The sequence below is a fragment of the Rutidosis leptorrhynchoides genome, chromosome 2, assembly GCF_046630445.1.
Source record: "Rutidosis leptorrhynchoides isolate AG116_Rl617_1_P2 chromosome 2, CSIRO_AGI_Rlap_v1, whole genome shotgun sequence".
Taxonomy (NCBI): Eukaryota; Viridiplantae; Streptophyta; class Magnoliopsida; order Asterales; family Asteraceae; genus Rutidosis; species Rutidosis leptorrhynchoides.
In genome coordinates, this window is record NC_092334.1 from 248,940,175 (window position 1) to 248,960,982 (window position 20,808).

The following is a 20,808-nucleotide window of genomic DNA, read 5'->3' on the forward strand; positions in this document are numbered from 1 at the left end:
TTTAAACAATTCAGATGTTTAAGTTTATGATATACACTAAGAACCATGTGTTTGCGTTTAGTTGTTGTAATTTATATGTATGTGGTAGAACAATGTCGTGTTTTGCTTTGTTAAACAGTAAGTAGGCATATTTTGTACCTTGACTTATGTTGAGGGTAATTTGCAGTATTACGCTGACTTTCATACTAAACTGTACACTACCATTTTCCTAAATATCTTAACAAAAAACAATTTGAGGCTCGCTTTGAATGGAAGAGTCTAACAATGAGCCTTTCACATTTTTGTATACCAAGTACGAGTTAAGAAGTGACTTTATACAAACTAAATTTGTAATAACCATCATCTAAAAACACCGCGGCATCGCGCAGTCCAAACATACTGTAGTTATTAAACGCTTTAGGATAAAATTTATGGTAGTTATTAAACACATAATTTGAAGGCAAAACACTTTCATTATGAATGAAACATCATTAACTAACATCATTCATAAGATCACACCAAAATAGCAAGAACAGTTGTTAAATACATTCATCTAACTATCAAAATAGCAACTAAAACACATAAGACAGCCACAATTGCTATCATAGCTAAAAACAACTTATCATAAACTTTCAGCGTTGTCTTTAAAATAGCTACTTCTTCTGTGAGTTTCGAATCTTCAACATCATGAATTCGAGGGTTCAATTTCTTAGTTTCCAAATGCATTTTGTATAGCAGATCTTTGTAATATGGATTTGGAAGCTCATCATCAAGAAACATAAAAAAATTACACTTTCTTTGTTTATTCTGAAAAAGAAACAATCAATTGGGGAAAATTGAGCATTTATAAATATTGGACACCCAACGAATCTTCTTCTTGGGTTTGCTTGAGTCCATGCAATTCCATCATATACTTGATACCCACAATCACAATATTTTCTTCCTGGCATTCGATTCGTGTTTTTTGAAGAGTACGATGAATGAGCAGCCATGATTTGAGACTTGAGTTAGCTAGGTTTGAAAAGTACTTAGTAAATAAAAAAAAAAGATAACAATGCTTTAACTATTGATCGACGATCATGTTTTTGGGCCATGTTGTTTGGGCCAAACAAATAAAAATGAATTCATTAAATATGGCCCAACCACGGTTCCCAGCTGAAAGTCGGATCTGTTATACACACATTTTTAATAAAAGTGAAATAATACGACTTAAATAGTAAATGTCATAAGAGCATTTTTTTCGCAACCACAATTTAAGGGTCCTATGATCATTAGGACCTTAAATACCCAAGCGTCCTATTCTTATGAGCTTATATCTTATTGGTCACTCATTATGAGACACCAACACGATAATGTCCTAATAAGTCCATTTTTTCACAACCACAATTTACGGGTCCTATGATAATTAGGACCTTAAATACCCAAGCGTCCTATTTTTATGACCTTATTATCTGGTTGGTCACTCATTATGAGACACCAACAAGATAATGTCCTAATAAGTCCATTTTTATGCAACCACAATTTAAGGGTCCTATGAGAACTAGGACCTTAAATACACAAGCGTCATATTGTTATGACCTTATATATTGTTGGTTACTCATTATGAGACACCAACAAGATAATGTCATAATAAGTCGTTTTTCATGCAACCACAATTTAAGGGTCCTATCATAATTAGGAGCTTAAATACCCAAAGGTCCTATTGTTATGACCTTATTATCTTGTTGGTCACTCATTATGCGACACCAGCAAGATAATGTCCTAAGAAGTCCATATTTATGCAACCACATGTTAAGGGTCCTATGATCATTAGTACCTTAAATATCCAAGCGTCCTATTGTTATGACCTTATTATCTTGTTGGTCATTAATTATGAGACGCCAACAAGATAATGTCCTAATAAGTCCATTTTTATGCAACCATAATTTAAGGGTCCTATGAGAATTAGGACCTGAAATACCCGAGCGTCCTATTATTATGAACATGTGTATCAAATAAATGACTCACGCATCCTATGATAATATGACCAAAAAATTATGTGTCATATTATATAGATTTTATTACACCAGTTTATACAATCATATCATAATGTGACTCACCTTCTAAGTGTCCTATAAAAATATAGAATAATAGGACCCCAACAAATAATGTGTCATATTAAACATCTTTATATGACCAAGATTATAGGCGTATCTAATAATATGACCCAAAAATCATGTGTCCTATTCTGTTACTTTTTAGGACCCCACTTTATAAGCGTAACATGTTTTAAGACACTACTACTTTTGCATATATCTAATGGGACCCCCAGAATTGCCCCATCCCAAATTATGGTTTCTTAGGACGCTTTTTCAGCGGGGTCCCAGACGAGGGGTCCTAAGATAACAGTTTTCTTGTAGTGTGTCTAAAAAAGACAATTATACACGGACTTGATTGTTGGATTTTCCGAACAGTCTCCAATTATATTGGAACAAAAAGGATCCTACCTCTCCGTAGTCGGCCAGGCCACTTGGTTTGTTGAAATAGTTCGTGCGAAGCTCTGTTATCGAAATACCAAGGAATCAGTAGCAAGAACCAAAAACATATTTAAACTTAGGATAATTAGATTAGATTACCTTAGATTAAAACAATCCTAGATTACCTTAGATTAAAACAATCCTAGATTACCTTAGATTACATTAGATTAAATTTGACTTAGATTAGCATAGATTAAATTAGAAACTTAGCTTATCTACTTTAAATTTAAAATAAAAAGGCATACCTAGTCTATGACCCAAACCCGATCTAGACTAGAGCTGTTGTTATTCGTACCTGATCCAGACGCAATAATCTCTAAAGCACGCAAAGAAGAACGAATCAGAAATCAAATGGCGTTATGCGTTACTTTAGCAGAAAATACCAAACTCTCGATTGAAGGACGAGGACGACCGATCAGATTCCGAGAGATTCAAGCACACTCGTTCGAGTTAAAATATCATATTATACAGCTGATCCAAAATAGCTGCCAATTTCATGGATTACCGAATAACGATCCTAACTTTCACCTTGAAAAATTCACATCTCTTTCAAACTCCTATAAACAGCCAGGGATATGACAAGATATAGTCCGGCTATACTTGTTCCCATATTCTCTCACTCATCATGCACAAACATGGTTTGAAGGACTGAAAAAAGATTCCATCACATCATGGATGGAGATGGCTACTAAATTCCTAACCAAATATTTTCCTCCTTCTAAACAAACCAAGCTTAAGAATGACATCATTAACTTTAAACAAAGTTATGATGAATCTCTTTACAATACAAGGGAGTGATTTAAAAATCTGCTGAAGAAATGCCCTAATCACCAGTTAGAACGGTCAGCTCATATCTGTACCTTCCACAATGGTCTTACGGTATATCATAGGACGGCGATCGATGCACCAGCTCAAGGAAATCTGACGAACCAAACCGCAGACGAAGCATGGGAGTTGCTCGAAAACATGACAATGCATCATCATGACTGGAATAGTGATGAAACAACTTCATCATCTATCCCACTCAACGCACTTAACAATCAAACAGAGGCCATCAAATCCCTCACGGATAAGATGGAATCTCTCGCTAAACAACTCAGAGAATTGAAGACGCAGTCGCAGCAGGTTAACCAGGTTTAGGCCTGTGTTAATTGTACCAACCCGCAACCCACTGAAGAATATCAAGTTGAGTACGAGAATCCGGACAGTTTAGTCTGTTACGTTCAATACCCAACTCGTCAATCAAATCCTGGATTCAATCAACAACCTAGGGTTAACCAATTTCAAAAAAATAACCAGCCTTTTCGCTATCGTTACCCACCTTATCCACCCCAACAATCTCAATTGACCTATGATCAACCACTTCCACTCACTAGTCCACTAGCTGAGGAAAATTCCCCAACCACCCATATTACGAAAGTAACCAACCCTACTCTCGGGACTGATGATCAGTTGACTCAGTTCATTCAAGGGCAACAATAGCTAAATCAGATAACTGCATCTAGACAAGACCAGACGAAGATACTAATGAGAAATCAGTTGGTTCTGCTCAAAAGTCTAGAAATTCATCTCGAACAATTATCACAACGCCTTGAAACCCGACCACAAGGAAGATTACCTAGTAATACTATCCAAAATCCCTGCATAGAAGAATCTAAGCAAATGGACTCCATAATCCCAAAGGAAGAACCACGGAGAAGGTTAGCTAGGTTCAAGAACAAATCGACATACATTCAGAAGCTGCCCACTGCAACTCCAGTTTGTATACCTTACCCTGGGAGGCTATAGGAAGAACCATCCAAGCTTGATTCCTACAAACTTGATGGAAGATTCCTGGACACCATGTCCAAAGTTGCCAACCAGAAGAGATACATTCGAATGCTTCTCTCTACAAAGGAAAGGATACCAGATTCTAAAAAAATTCCACTAGGTGAAAAATGCTCAGCATTGCTCAAAAACTCTTTACCGCAAAAACTAGGAGATACGGGCCGATTCATTTTCCAATGTTCTATCTACCAGTCTGGAACCATTCATGAACTAGCAGATTTAGGAGCAAGTATCAACCTAATCCCCTACTCTCTCTACCAGAGATTAGAGTTATGAGACCTGTCACTAATCAAAATGACATTCCAGCTTGCCGATCATATAATTCGCTATCATGAGGTCATAGTTGAGAACATCTTGGTGAAAGTCGACAAATTCTTGTATCCTACGGACTTCGTAGTGATGGGCCTACACACACCTATAGTGTTAGGAAGACCTTTCATGAATACAGCTAGGACTGTCATTGATGTGTACAATCAAACCTTCATCCTGCGATCACATGGGGAGAGCGTTACCTTTAAAATTGACCGACCTACCGATCTTTCTGGACAGGCAGAGATGTTTGCTATTTCCACCGGATGGGTCACTTTCGATGATGAGTCTCCACCACCAGCCAAAGATATCGAAATGGTTGTCAAATCACAGTCTGCTGACGACTCATAAATGGAAGAAGAGGATCCCAGCGAAGAAATAGAGGAAGAGGAAGAACCTGAGGAGAAAGAAGAAATGGGAGACGTAAAAGAAACTGCGATGATACCCTCTCTAAGCTTGGAACGTCATGAAGAATTAATGAGGTTCGAGATGGGAGATCACAGTTTAATCATTTGTTTTAAGAAGAAGACAGATAAGCTGAGATTAAAGATATAGAGATCGACCCTGCAAGTGTCAAAATGAAGAACCAGGATACGGAAGAAGACCGTTCATCAGATGAATCCACAGAAGAAAGTTACACCGATGATGACGAGGAAGAGCAACATGAAGATATTCTGGATGATTCATATTCTCCACCCGAACCAGATCAGGAGGAGCCGGACTCTTCTTCAGATCGGATTGCGGTCATATCTACTCATGCCGACATGATAACCTTCATCAATGACACTGATGAATTTAAAAATATTCTCAAAGCCATCCGTAAATCAACAATTGATTTCACACTACGCTTAACAAAACGGATCATGGCTATCCGAGATGAATACAACCTCTACCTACAGAGAGAAGACAATAATGTTGAAATCTTGGAAGGGAGCATTCAAGACTTTATCAATACTCTTCACGATCATATCTACCGTGAAGAAAGGCAACAAGAGCACAATTCAGTGGTTCGCACTATTCTCTAGACAAGATTTTGTCGAGATCAGAAGCTCATTTACTCTAAGGTTTACAATGCCTTAGCCGGATCTGCACTTCCGTTCTCAGCCATTCAACGAGCGCTACTGACTCTCATCCAGAAGCATATGGATCATTCCACTGGACACCCGACTTATCACTCTGATTTGAAAATGATCGAAGATATTCACAACCTCTTTGCTCTCTTGGAAAAAGATAATTTCGAAAGCACACCAGACAGGCTAGTGATTTACGTAACAATTGATCACCACGCTGATCTGATTATCAAGGAGTTACGAGACGTAGTAGCATAAGAAGTAAGACGCAATAATCCATTTTCACATCTTAAACCAGACTGAGTCAACATTGCCACCTACGTTACAAAGCAGATAGCACGTATCTTCCACGAAACCACGGATCCTAGTTTCATATTTAAAGCTGGATGTTGGGAGATATACTCAAAGACGGTGAGATTAATGCTTGGGTCAAGACTTCTTTTCATTTCTTTTCAGCTTCGCCTCTTGACCAATCTGTGCAAGGCTACAGACTCCTACTGTGGAAATCACCGTTCAGAAGATTTTAAGATACTGAAGATACAATTTCTGACACTATTTAAAGACCTCTGATATGAACATCCTATCAGAGAGATAATCACCACCAGCACTGCCTCATTGATTGACATTCATGGGTCAATCAGCAGAGCCGTAGATCATATTGTCATCGGGCTTCAAGATTTGTCACGATCTAAAACTGCACATTACCTATCTTTCAGAAGATCTTCAAGAGAAGTACCGGACCTGCTACCACTTCTGGTCCGACACTTTCTCAGGATTTATCCACCAAGACTCACATTCCCTCGAGAGGACCAAGATCACAACTACCAGAGGGGAATGTCTGCTTTTTAGGCATCATTACGGTCGAGACAACGACCTTAAACAAAAGTGCTTCTCGGGAGGAAACCCGTGCAATAAAGTAGAGTAGAAGAATAAAGGATGACAAATGAGCCGATCAATAAAGGACGTAATTTCCAAGGTTACTGAAACAACCTGTCCTCACAAGCCAACCAGTTTCTTCACAAGACCATCTGCTAGGGGTACTCCTTTCTTCCCGTTACTAGCTCAAATTTTAGTTATGCCACATCCTAGCTTATCACTAAGTATGGGATTTCAACCCAAATAAACACTAGACAAATATTCCCAAATCTTTAATTAAAACTCCTAAGTGTGGGATACACTAGGAACATTGAGGACAATGTTCGTCTAAGTGTGGGATATTGGTATAATCTTTTTATACTCTAGATCTGCATTTCCAAGTAACGAAATGTGATTCGTGTATAATCAGAAGAGCTAGCCATTTGTCAAAATAAGCCTTTCACACCTTCACCACTTCTACCAAATCAAACCCTCATCCACATCAACTTTACTATCACTCGAAAAATCCAGAAAATGAGATTCCTTCTGAAAACCTGATGTTATAAATCTCTCAAGTATCATGGCAAAGGTCATGAAAAGTTTACCGGCAGAAAGTTTCTCGAGATAAAATCTACAAAAATAAATGTGTATTTTCAAAAGTTCTGAGAAAAGAAGCAGGACTTATAAAGAGAAACGTCGGAGAAGAACTTGACCGAAAACTGCCTATCACTCCAAAGGAGGAAAGTTCAAAAAGTGCTTCCCAAAAATATCAACACTCTTATCTATCTTATATAATCTGAAATTTCGAATAAAAGTCTTTAAAAGACTATATTACCCTTTTCTCACCCCCTTAAAACAACTTCACCACCACTTCAAAATTTCTTTCCATCATTCCAAATTGACAAATGACCTAGAAGCTAAGGTTATTACCGTTTTCACGTTAGTAGCAAGGATTTGAGTCTTTATCAAGCCTATGATGATGGATGCAACATGACTGGCTATGAGTGAATTCATTTCTTAGATCTATAGGAAATCCTAAACACTTGAGCGATTTGAGTGACCCGTGAAAGTTAGCCTAAGTCATGTAACCTCCTCCTATGCTTGCAGAGATAGTTTCAACCCTAACATAGATGACTCACCTTATTTTTCACCCTTATAATAAAAATCAAACCGCTTAGGTAATTGGAAAAGAAACTCTGAAAAGATTTCTTAAGGTAAAAACAAGAAGTTTGCTTGAGGACAAGCAAAGTCTAAGTGTGGGATATTTGATATCGGCAAAAAAGTCACGTTTTCACCCCGGTATTAAATCCCAAAAACAATAAAGTTCGGAGCTTTTTCGCCAAAAATGCCGGCTTTGTCAGTTAAAATTGAAGATTAAGTGATTACGAAGATGGTGTAAAAAGAATCAAGAGAATCAGAGCTAAAACGAAGATTCTAGAGCGAAAACGGTGAAAGACAAGAAACCAAGCTACGATCAAAGAAATCAAGTTACGATCCAGTGAAATCAGCAAGCCAAACGGCTTGCCAAACGGCTTGTCAAATGGTCTGCCATAAGGGAAAACGGCCTGCCAAACGGCCCAGGAAAACGGGCATCGAAAACGGTTCACCAGGAAAACGGCCCTGGTAAACAGCTTGCCAAACGGCTTGCTAGCCGTTTACAGGCAATACTCAAGTCTATTTAAAGGGTCTTTGTCATCCATTTTTACACACACTTTAATTCATTTCTTTCTCTCTCTTTCTACAATATTAGTCATACTTTCAGGGTCTTCGACTCCGTGCGGGAAACCTAGTACCCGGAGAAGAACGCCGAAGATTGTATTAGGAGCGGTCTGGAGTTTGAAGTTGTCACTTTTGTATTATGAACTCGTTTAATCTACTGGTACTTCTATCTTTTCTCTTTATATAATGTCTTCCATTATTATGCCTTGTGATATTGTTGCCATGATTAGCGAGTAGTTATCTTTAGTGTATGCTATGATATAGTTGGTTATAATGCTGAAATAATATTATGGTTTGTGTATGTTGTCGAGATGTTTTCTGATTATGCTTTAAACTTGTTGGTTGAATGTTGGTTAATGGACTAAATGACAAAGTTAAGTATGATGCTTAACCAAAGAATATGTTTTGATGATGACACATACATATGCATAAGTGATGATCGACATCTTAACATAAAACACGCAGGTCACTATTCCATACTTGATATTGCAAATGACCAAGTCAAACAAAACTTAAAGAATGAAAATAAAGGTCAGCAAAATACACAGTCAAGGTACGGTCGACCGCATACCCAGCCGTAGAAGCCCAGACTAAATTGCAACACAGTTTTGTGAAAACAAGTTGCATGGTCATCACCACGGTCAACCGCAGTGCGACCGCAGTTTTCTATGTCACCATTTTTGACCAAATTTAGTTTGACTAGTTCCCGACATCAATAATTCATGAAACCTTTTTCAATACGCTTAGAATAGATGTCCTTTCCATATTCAATTGAGTTTTGGTCATAAAAAACTAATCTTGGTTAATTACGCTTAATTACATCTAAATGACAAATTAACCAAGATTAGGCATAACACATAAGTGTTAATCAACAACTTTTGATCTTAAAAATTATCTAGATATCCTTTGTATGATCACCAAGTACCAACACACTTAAGCTAATGTCACTAGAACAATAATTACAATCAAAGATGACTTAGTGATTAATTAAGGCTAAATGAAGAACGATGCTTTCAAGTGTAACTAGTAAAGACTTATAATCCTAGAATACACTTAGATATATTTAGGATGGTCACCAAGTCCCAACTAGAGATTGCTCTTCCCTTGTGCATGTGTTGGACATTAATGTGTGCTCACACATTAATCATGCAATATGTTATATTGCAAGTAAGCTTGCTAAAAGCTTAAACTATAATGTTGTGCAAATTTTTATTTGATTGATTTTAGAATAATCATCTCTTGCTATGTGTGAGTATTACTTGCTACTTGCTAATATGTTTAATACTCATTAATTTGCCAACTTGATTAACATGCTTGCTATGTGCTACTAGTTAGAATACTAGGATTCAAGTAACTAGTTTACTCCAATAAATTAAGTGTAAAATGGTTTAAAAAGGAATAATGGTCAATTGTCTATTTAGTCTTATCTAAGTAACAAGTTGTGATTACTTATCCAAGTATGACATAACATTGATGTCTTTACACGCTTAATGATTATTTTAGAAAGACATCATTCAATTAATCTCTACTTAATCTTAAAATGAATATGATTTGTGATTAATTGAAACTAAGAAGTTAATGACATATTGACTAGTCTTTAGGATTAAACCAAATGCATTAATGTGGCTAACTAAGTCTTGACCAAACTGAGATTTCCCAGAATATCAATCAAGACACTTCTTCAAGAATGTTGAGTTTACCACTATTGGAGTGTTATGTCACTTTCACTCAATAAGATCAAATCCCACACACTTAATGCATATAGTACTTGTATAGGATGTTGGGTTTCTTTTACAGGTGCTAGATGGAGTAAAGGTTCCAAAATGTGGTATTCAAATCTGAGTCAAACGGCTATACAACGGATACATATTTTGGACTGGAACATGTGCAGTCGAACCATTGTCGATTGTGTTGGCAACCGTGTGACAACGGCTATTTTTTGAATCTCGCTATAAAAGGCAAGCATTAAAGAGCATTTAAAGTTGACCCTCTTGCATATTTCAAAAGCTTATTTTCGGACATCACAAGGGCTCTAATTACTAATCAAATGTGATCAAGCAAGAGAAGATTCTATGATCTTATAGATATAGAATTTGGTTGTTGTAAACTTACTAATCAAAATCATTTATTTTGTGAGTTTACTTAATGTAATGTATGTCCTAGTATTGTCTTAGGATCATCATTACAATTTGTATAAGTCTTGTAACTTCAATTAGTAGAAGCCTAGGCTAGCTTAGTGATTTACTTCCTTAAAGGGACTTAGGAAGTTGATTTATCTTATTTGGAGATTAATACTTGTCCAAGGTGAAGACAAGTTGATCTAGGTTGGAGTTGATCTTTCAAAGGGATAGAAAGGTTAGGTTTATTGTCTACCAAAGAAGTTGAAGACTTATAAATCTGTAACGACCCAACCAGTTAACCAACCAAAACTGAGTAAAAAAAAATTCGAAGCATGCCTGCCCAGGCAGGGTGCGCGGCACGCAGCCCTACCTGTGCGCGGCGCGCAGCCCTACCTGTGCGCGGCGCGCACAGGGCCTGGCAGCCCGCTGTCCAATTTATTCCATTTTCGTAAAAAGATCTAACACTTCCCATCATTTTTAGACGAAATGCTTTTCACATCATATTAGTATAAGTAAAACTAGCACGAATCAATGATAAAACGAGTTTTACATCGCTGGGCCCACATATGCCCAAAATACCATTAAGTACGAAATACGAGTTTCGACCACAAAAAGTTTAATTGCCAAACGTCACAAGAGCATGGTGTTTGGGGTTAAACTACCCAAATCTTGGTTGAACTTCCAAAAAGCTATAACCCCCGAAAGCCACTAATCCGTGCGAATACCTTTGCCCTTATCCAAGCCGGATCCTAAAAAGGTAAACAACGAGAGGGTAAGCTAACGCTTAGTGAATGCAATAATTATACACATACATATATAATATACCTACTTGCATACACTTACACAAATACCTCATACACGCTAGCAATTTACATATCATACCACCGCAAGTATAACTCTAAACCCTTCAAGATCGCAAGATAGCACAACAATAGCATATATATAACCCGAATAATATAATATGCTACACTACAATGCGTAATTATGGTAAATCAATAATACATGGGAATGGTACTTCGAATTTCCCATCGGTGTTCATAACAACCGTTAGTGTACAATGAAATATATCACTAATCCCCTAGGCGACACGGACAATGAAATATCCGTTCAAGCAATCGTTAGTGTACAACGAAATATGTCACTAACTCTTGGGCGATTTGGACAACGAAATATCCATCGTTAGTGTACAACGAAATATATCACTAACTCTTGGTGGTATAGACAACATATACCCGGCCCCTTTCCCGCCCTATAAATAGATACATTATATACACACATGTTTAATCATTCCACTCACCTTGTCGACTTGGCGAGATTTCAAATAACAACTTGTAACTTCAAAGCGAGTCACCTAACACAATTAATTCTCAATTAATTCACATAATTAGTTGGACTTTCCACCAACTAGCCCCACTAGTGCATTTATGACTCATTTGCACTAGAATCACCCATTAAAGGTCAAGACTCCCAACTAATCACTAAAAGCTAGTGATTAAGGTTCTAAGACCTCTATCAACACATAACTCGGATGTTTTCATACGCAATTTATCCTGCTAGGTCAAACCTACCCATTTGACCCATTTCAAGTCAACCATGAACCCTAGAAACACTTTTTACTAGCAACACAAGTGAGCTAGTGATTAACTAACCATTTATTACTTTAAAACCCTAGGTTGGTTGTTCTTGAGTCCTCATGACTCAATCTTACTCACAACCCCCCAAAATCACCAATAATGGGTTTTATGTTCATCACTAACCCAAACCCTAACCCTTAAACAAATCAAATTAAGGAAATCAAGATTAGAACTTACCACCACAACCAAAACGTAGCTAGTGAAGAGATGAACAACTTTATAACTCGAGCTAAGACCCGAAACTAGCTCCTTCTTCCTTTACTTGAGCTTTCTCTCACTCAAATGGGTTTCTCTCAATAAAATTGAATTAGAAAGATGAAGGTGGTTGAAAATGGAGTTATGACTCCCAACCCACTGATATGGTGACCTTATCTCGTCCCCTAAGTGAAATTGCCACAATGCCCTTCCAAAATATCTGATTAAATGAAAAGAACCCGGCTACAGTGGGAGTGCGCCACGCGCACCCCTAAGTGTGCGCTGAGCGCACTTAGGCCTGAACAGAATCTGATCACTGTTAAATTCCGGAATTATTCCCACGCTTTATGTACTATATTTACACTTATGTACAATCGATATTAGGGTGTTACAACTCTCCCCCACTTGAATCGGAGCGCGTCCTCGCGATCCAAGCTGCATGACAAGCAGGAAGATATACCAACACAAATTCTTCGGCTTCCCATGTAAACTTGGAACCTTTACTACGACGCCATTGGAGCTTAAAGGTCCTCACCTCTTTGTTACGCAACATTTTCACCTTTTCATCAAGTATAGCAATTGGCTCTTCAACATACTCTAGCTTGTTGTTTTGCTCAATCTCATCCAATGGCATCCATGATGAATCATCCGCGAGACACTTACGGAGATGGGAAACATGAAATGTATTATGGATCCCCGCAAGCTCTTCGGGTAATTCCAAATGATACGCAACTTCGCCAACACGAGCTAAAATCTTAAATGGCCCAATAAACCGAGGAGCTAACTTTCCCCGTTTTTGAAACCGAATAATACCCTTCCACGGCGAAACCTTGAGCATCACCATGTCACCCTCTTGAAACTCGATCGGTCGCCTACGTTTATCGACATAAGACTTTTTTCTATCTTGCGCCGCTTTTAAACGTGCCCGAATCATTTCGATTTTACTATTCGTCTCCAATACCAAGTCGGTGCTCCCGACTTCCCTTTGACCCACTTCGCAACAACAAATCGGGGTTCGACACTTTCTACCGTATAACATCTCATATGGTGGCATTCCAATACTAGAGTGAAAACTATTATTGTACGAGAATTCCACCAAAGGCAAGTGTTCATCCCAACTACCACCGAAATCAATAATACACGCTCGCAACATATCCTCCAATGTTTGATTCGTACGTTCGGTTTAACCGTCCATTTGAGGATGGTACGCCGTACTCATATTCACCCTCGTACCCGTATCTTCATGAAACTTCTTCCAAAATAGAGAAGTAAAACGTGTGTCCCGATCCGAAACGATGGACGCGGGAATGCCATGTCTCGATATCACTTCTTTAATGAACATTTTCTAAAGTGCCTCCGATGTAATTGCTTCCTTAATAGGAAGGAACAATGAACTCTTTGTCAATCTATCAACAATTACCCAAATAGTATCAAATTGGGTTCTTTTCGTTTTCGGCAATTTGGTAATAAAATCCATGGTAATATGCTCCTACTTCCACATCGGAATTTCTAACGGTTGCAACTTACCATACGGCTTTTGGTGTTCGGTTTTAACTTGCAAACACGTGACGCATTGCTCAAAATACTTAACAACTTCGCGTTTCATGCCCGACCACCAATAATCTTTCTTCAAATCAAGATACATCTTCGTCCCACCCGGATGAACGGAATACTTAGACTTGTGCGCTTCATCAAGATGCACCTTTCAGAATTCCCCCATCCTTGGTATCCACACTCTTCCTTGAAAGGACAACAAACCTTGAGGGCCCAACCTAATAAACTCCGTTTGCCCCACGATCCGCTCTTCACGTTTATTATGGACAAAGGCTTCAATTTGAATCTCACCGATCTTTTCGAGAAAGTCGTTAGTAATTGTCATGCACAACAATACTAAACGTATCGCCGGATGTTGACTCTTTTGACATAAGGCATCCGCGACTACATTCGCCTTGCCCGGATGGTAAAGTATCTCACAATCATAATCCTTCACCACATCCATCCATCTACGTTGATGATAATTCAAATCCCGTTGACCAAAAAGATGTTTCAAACTCTTGTGATCCAAATAAATTGTACACTTGACGCCATACAAGTAATGGCGCCCAATTTTCAAAGCATGGACCACCGTCGCTAGTTCGAGATCGTGTGTCGGGTAATTCTTTTCATGTTCCTTTAATTGGCGTGAGGCGTAAGCGATGACTTTACCTCGTTGCATTACAACACACCCTAGCCCATTTAAAGAAGCATTACAATAAACCGTCATATCATCTACACCTTCCGGCAACACCAAGACAGGAGCTTGATACAATTTCTCTTTTAACAATTGAAAAGCAATTTCTTGCTCATCTTCCCAATTAAATCTCGCGTTCTTCCTCGTCAATTTCATCAATGGAGAAGCAATCTTAGAAAAGTCTTGGATAACCGACGATAATAACCGGCCAATCCGAGAAAACTTCAAATTTTCGTAGGCGTAGTCGGTTGTTCCCAACTCTTCACCGTCTCTATCTTCCCCGGATCTACTTGAATACCATCCTTGTTCACAATATGGCCAAGGAATTGAACTTCCCTTAGCCAAAATTCACATTTCGAGAACTTAGCATACAACTTCTCCTTCCGCAACGTCTTCAACACACTATGCAAATGATGTTCATGTTCCTTCATACTCTTCGAATAGACAAGTATGTCGTCGATGAACACAATTACCGACTTGTCCAACATAGGTTGGCACACTCGGTTCATAAGATCCATGAATGCCGCCGGTGCATTCGTAAGACCAAAAGGCATAACTACAAACTCAAAATGCCCGTAACGCGTTCGAAAGGCCATTTTCTCAATATCTTCCTCTCGGACCCGCATTTGATGATAGTTGGACCGTAGGTCAATTTTTGAGAAATACGTCGCACCTTGGAGTTGGTCAAAAAAATCGTCAATCCTAGACAATGGATAACGATTCTTGATCGTCACTTTATTCAACTCCCGATAATCAATGAACATACGCATACTACCATCTTTCTTCTTCACGAACAAGACCGGAGCACCCCATGGCGAAGCACTCGGTCGAATAAAACCCTTCTCAAGTAACTCTTGGGTTTGATTTAACAATTCTTGCATTTCCGTTGGTGCTAAACGATAAGGAGTTTTAGCAATGGGAATAGCTCCTGGAACCAACTCAATGCGAAATTCAACTTGTCTTTCCGCCGGAATACCCGGTAACTCATCCGGAAAAACGTCTTCGAATTCATTAACCACCGGAATCTCGCGAATGGGTGGTGGCTCATCACAAGTATCAACAATATGTTCAAGAAAAGTCATGCCACCATTATCAAGGAAACGACGTGCCCGTGCAAAAGTGCATATCGGCACAAGTCTTCTACGTTTATTGCCATGATTAATTAACTCTTCCCCACTTGGGGTCTTCACACGAATAGATTTTTCATGGCATGCAATATCGGCTCTATTATGATCAAGCCAATCCATACCAACCACGATATCAAAATCACCCAAAGTCATCGGGATGAGATCAATTTTAAAGTTTTTGGCACCAAACACAACATTACAATTTTTACACACATCAACCACTAGCACCGTCTTGCCATCCGCTATTTCGACTTCTACCGGACGACTTAACTTAGCTAACGGTTTATTAAGTTTAGGCAAAAATTTTGGAGACACAAACGACAAACTTGCACCGCTATCAAATAGAATCCTCGCCGGATTAGAGTTAACCATAAAAGTACCTGAGACGACTTCATTGGATTGCTTAGCTTCATCATTGGTCATCAAATAATTATGCCCCCTTGCCGACCCCGCCGCCTTCTCTATCCTCTTAACTTGATCATTTCGGAGATCGGGGCACTCCGACTTTCGGTGCCCTTCTTGTTGACAATTAAAACATGTGATCACATTAGCATGCGGTTTTGGGCAATCACGAGAGTAGTGACCTTTTTGCCCACAATTGTAGCACGTGGTCACGTGGATATTAGAAGCACCTTTCTTCACACTACCAACACTTTCGGATGCTCCCCTACTCTTTTTGTTCGAAAAACTAGAAGCTTCAAACTTTCTTTTACTTGGCGCATAACTAACCGGACTCGCAGCTTGCGCTTCAAACCCCTTTGCCACCGCCAAAAGCTTAGAAAAAGTCTCAACATGACCAATACTAATTTTACCCTTCAAATCATCTCTAAGGGTTGCATGAAAGTCTTCCATTAACAATTGATCATTCCCCACATACTCGGGGCAAAAACGCGCCTTGGCGAGAAAATTGGTTTTGAGAGTGTTTAGGTCCAAAGACCCTTGACGCATGTTCCTTAACTCGTTGCGCAATTTGAAAAGATCCGGTTGCTTACGATATTCGAGGAAAAACTCCTTCTTAAACTCCGCCCAAGACAACCCCACAAAAGCCGCATCACCCACCATATCGATTTTACCATCGAGCCAATCTTTAGCATGGCCCTTCAACAAACTAGTAGCAAGCCTCGTCTTTTTCTCGAGTGGGCACTCGGTAGTGTGAAAACAACCTTCAACATCGGAGATCCAAGCCGCACTTTTCATGGGGTCGGGATCCCCGTGAAAGTGAGGAGGCTTAGTCGCCAAAAAGTTATTATAGCTAAACTCCAACTCGCCCCCATTTTGAGGTCTAGGAAACCTCCTTTCCACTTCTTCTTTGACGGCATTGGTCATTCGTTCTTGAATCATATTGACAATTTGTTCCGAAACCGAATCTTTGAGTATTTGTTTAACCCTTCGTGAGAAAATCGATACATAGTTTTCTAAAGCGGTCTCAATCTTGGTAGTCATCTCATCTTCCTCCACATGAGAGGGACCACCATTGCCATTCGTATCCGTTCCGTTTCTCGTCTTCATTCTAAAGATTAAAAATGGATTAGACATCACCAACAATTTTATACACGTATATACCTATGCATATGACCGCACACACACCACATCTAGCTCGATACTTGTCGCACGTCCTTGCTTAACTTGACTTGCAACCGTAATAGTGGTCGCGACTCACTATTACGCTCACATGCCATGCCATGCTCAAACGTATCACAACCATCTTGCTCGATGTTCAAAACAATAACACATGATTAGTAACATCATAATATAGCATAGTTAGTCCACCTATGCATCAAAGAACTAATCAAAACCCGCACCGACCCGTAGTCCTACAAGTCCCGCATACAATTTAACAACACAAAAGTCTAAGTCTAGGCGCCTATCTCAAGTCACCTAAATCCCTTAGACCATGCTCTGATACCACTTGTAACGACCCAACCCGTTAACCAACCAAAACTGCGTAAAAAAAAATTTCGAAGCAGGCCTGCCCAGGCAGGGTGCGCGGCGCGCAGCCCTACCTGTGCGCGGCGCGCGCAGCCCTACCTGTGCGCGGCGCGCGCAGCCCTACCTGTGCGCGGCGCGCACATGGCTTTTCACATCATATTAGTTTTACATCGCGGGGCCCACATTTTAGACGAAATGCTTCCCATCATTTTTAGACGAAATGCTTTTCACATCATATTAGTATAAGTAAAACTAGCACGAATCAATGATAAAATGAGTTTTACATCGCGGGGCCCACATATGCCCAAAATACCATTAAGTACGAAATACGAGTTTCGACCACAAAAAGTTTAATTGCCAAACATCACAAGAGCATGGTGTTTGGGGTTAAACTACCCAAATCTTGGTCGAACCTCCAAAAAGCTATAACCCCCGAAAGCCACTAATCCGTGCGAATACCTTTGCCCTTATCCAAGCCGGATCCTAAAAAGGTAAACAACGAGAGGGTAAGCTAACGCTTAGTGAATGCAATAATTATACACATACATATATAATATACCTACTTGCATACACTTACACAAATACCTCATACACGCTAGCAATTTACGTAGCATACCACCACAAGTATAACTCTAAACCCTTCAAGATCGCAAGCTAGCACAACAATAGCATATATATAACCCGAATAATATAATATGCTACACTACAACGCGTAATTATGGTAAATCAATAATACATGGGAATGGTACTTCGAATTTCCCATCGGTGTTCATAACAACCGTTAGTGTACAATGAAATATATCACTAATCCCCTAGGTGACACGGACAATGAAATATCCGTTCAAGCAATCGTTAGTGTACAACGAAATATGTCACTAACTCTTGGGCGATTTGGACAACGAAATATCCATCGTTAGTGTACAATGAAATATATCACTAACTCTTGGTGGTTTAGACAACATATACCCGGCCCCTTTCCCACCCTACAAATAGATACATTATATACACACATGTATAATCATTCCACTCACCTTGTCGACTTGGCAAGATTTCCAATAACAACTTGTAACTTCAAAGCGAGTCACCTAACATAATTAATTCTCAATTAATTCACATAATAAGTTGGACTTTCCACCAACTAGCCCCACTAGTGCATTTATGACTCATTTGCACTAGAATCACCCATTAAAGGTCAAGACTCCCAACTAATCACTAAAAGCTAGTGATTAAGGTTCTAAGACCTCTATCAACACATAACTAGGGTGTTTTCATACGCAATTTATCCCGCTAGGTCAAACCTACCCATTTGACCCATTTTAAGTCAACCATGAACCCTAGAAACACTTTTTACTAGCAACACAAGTGAGCTAGTGATTAACTAACCATTTATTACTTTAAAACCCTAGGTTGGTTTTTCTTGAGTCCTCATGACTCAATCTTACCCACAAACCCCCAAAATCACCAATAATGGGTTTTATGTTCATCACTAACCCAAGCCCTAACCCTTAAACAAATCAAATTAAGGAAATCAAGATTAGAACTTACCACCACAACCAAAACATAGCTGGTGAGGAGATGAACAACTTTATAACTCGAGCCAAGACCCGAAACTAGCTCCTTCTTCTTTTACTTGAGCTTTCTCTCACTCAAATGAGTTTCTCTCACTAAAATTGAATTAGAAAGATGAAGGTGGTTGAAAATGGAGTTATGACTCCCAACCCACTGATCTGGTGACCTTATCTCGTCCCCTAAGTGAAATTACCACAATGCCCTTCCAAAATATCTGATTAAATGAAAAGAACCCGGCTACAGTGGGAGTGCGCCACGCACACCCCTAAGTGTGCGCTGAGCGCACTTAGGCCTGAACAGAATCAGATCACTTTTAAATTCCAGAATTATTCCCACGCTTTATGTACTATATTCACACTTATATACAATAGATATTAGGGTGTTACAAAATCAGATCTCCACCGGGTTTGGAGAAAAGTGCTTAGTGAAGCAAGAAATCCTGATAGTGTAATCGGGGAGTGGATTAATTAACATCCACTCGAGCCATGATATGGCAAAAACAGACGGTTTTATTTGTGCGGTGTCGTTAGGTCACAACACGTCAAAATTAGCTACCACAAGAGAGTAATGCTTTCATCATTTATATTTAGCGGCGGTTCCTAGCTATAACTCACCTACTTGTCTTCCTTTTAATGAGTAAGTGGTAAATATAACTCAGGTTCGTATTTTTGTATGTTTGCTCAGTAACGTGGGACAAAAGTGCCTATATAGTTAACCCTAGAGACAAGAGGTGATAGATTAAGATTAACTAAATAAAATAAAAATTGAACTTATAAAGATAGAGATAGATAGGTATGGAGAATAGAATTCTGAAGGGGAATTATCACAAGAGTATAACTTCCTAGGATAAACACTAAACCTCAATCAACTGGGCTATGAACCTAACTGATTTGTCACTAAGAGTTTAGGCCTTGAAGATTCTGGCTAAGACGGATATCCCTACTCCCAACGTTAACCTAAAGGGTTTAAACGACCTTATGGATAGAATCCTAGGTACATGAACAAAGTGGTATACCCATAAAGGAAAGTCTCAGCTTTTCTTAATCCTAGTTGGTCTAACTAAAGCAATATTCCACCACTTAACACTATGCTATGCCTTATCATTAACAGATGTGCAATCTTAGATATTCTAAGGTACTGCTAATTGGATTAGAGGTCTCTCCTATGCGATCACTTATTCAACCCCGGATCATCTTACAACATCTCAAGAACGTTGCTTCTGACGAGAATCATGCTTTGGAGAAAGCTAGTGTTCACTGAACTCTATGTTGCTAACTCTAAGCACAACCTAAATGGGCAGCTCTTCTTTGACGAAATAATGGTTACTCATACGTAGGTACTATATCCCTATTATGACGTTAAGCACACATACCTACTTACCTTGTATCCTAGGGTTGATCAGGTCCTAATACTAGGTTATAACCACGTGAATAAGCGGAAAGGGTGATCCGTAAATTAAACTTCTAAACCGTCAAAGTTTCAGCATAACAGTATGATAAGTCTCAGATAAAGTATTCAACATATAATAAACATTCATAATAGACAGATAAGCATGCAAGATGAAAGCAACTTAAGATAACAAGATAACTTCATTAAATTAAGGAAAGCGTTCACCGTTTACAGACGAGATCTGGACCATTACAAGTGCTGACATCCTCTAGACCGTTCCTATTACAATCTTCGTCGTTCGCCTCCGGGTACTTAATTTCCCGCTAGGAGGTGAGAAGGC

The 20,808-nt window shown here is 39.0% G+C and overlaps 1 non-coding gene across 1 annotated transcript; it reads right to left on the minus strand.

Moving 5' to 3' along the window:
* Positions 1-3,225: 3,225 nt before the first annotated feature.
* Positions 3,226-3,331, minus strand: LOC139895140 (small nucleolar RNA R71). The gene has a single exon (XR_011775604.1). It is a non-coding gene; the product is annotated as a small nucleolar RNA R71 (small nucleolar RNA).
* Between the last annotated feature and the right edge of the window lie 17,477 nt (positions 3,332-20,808).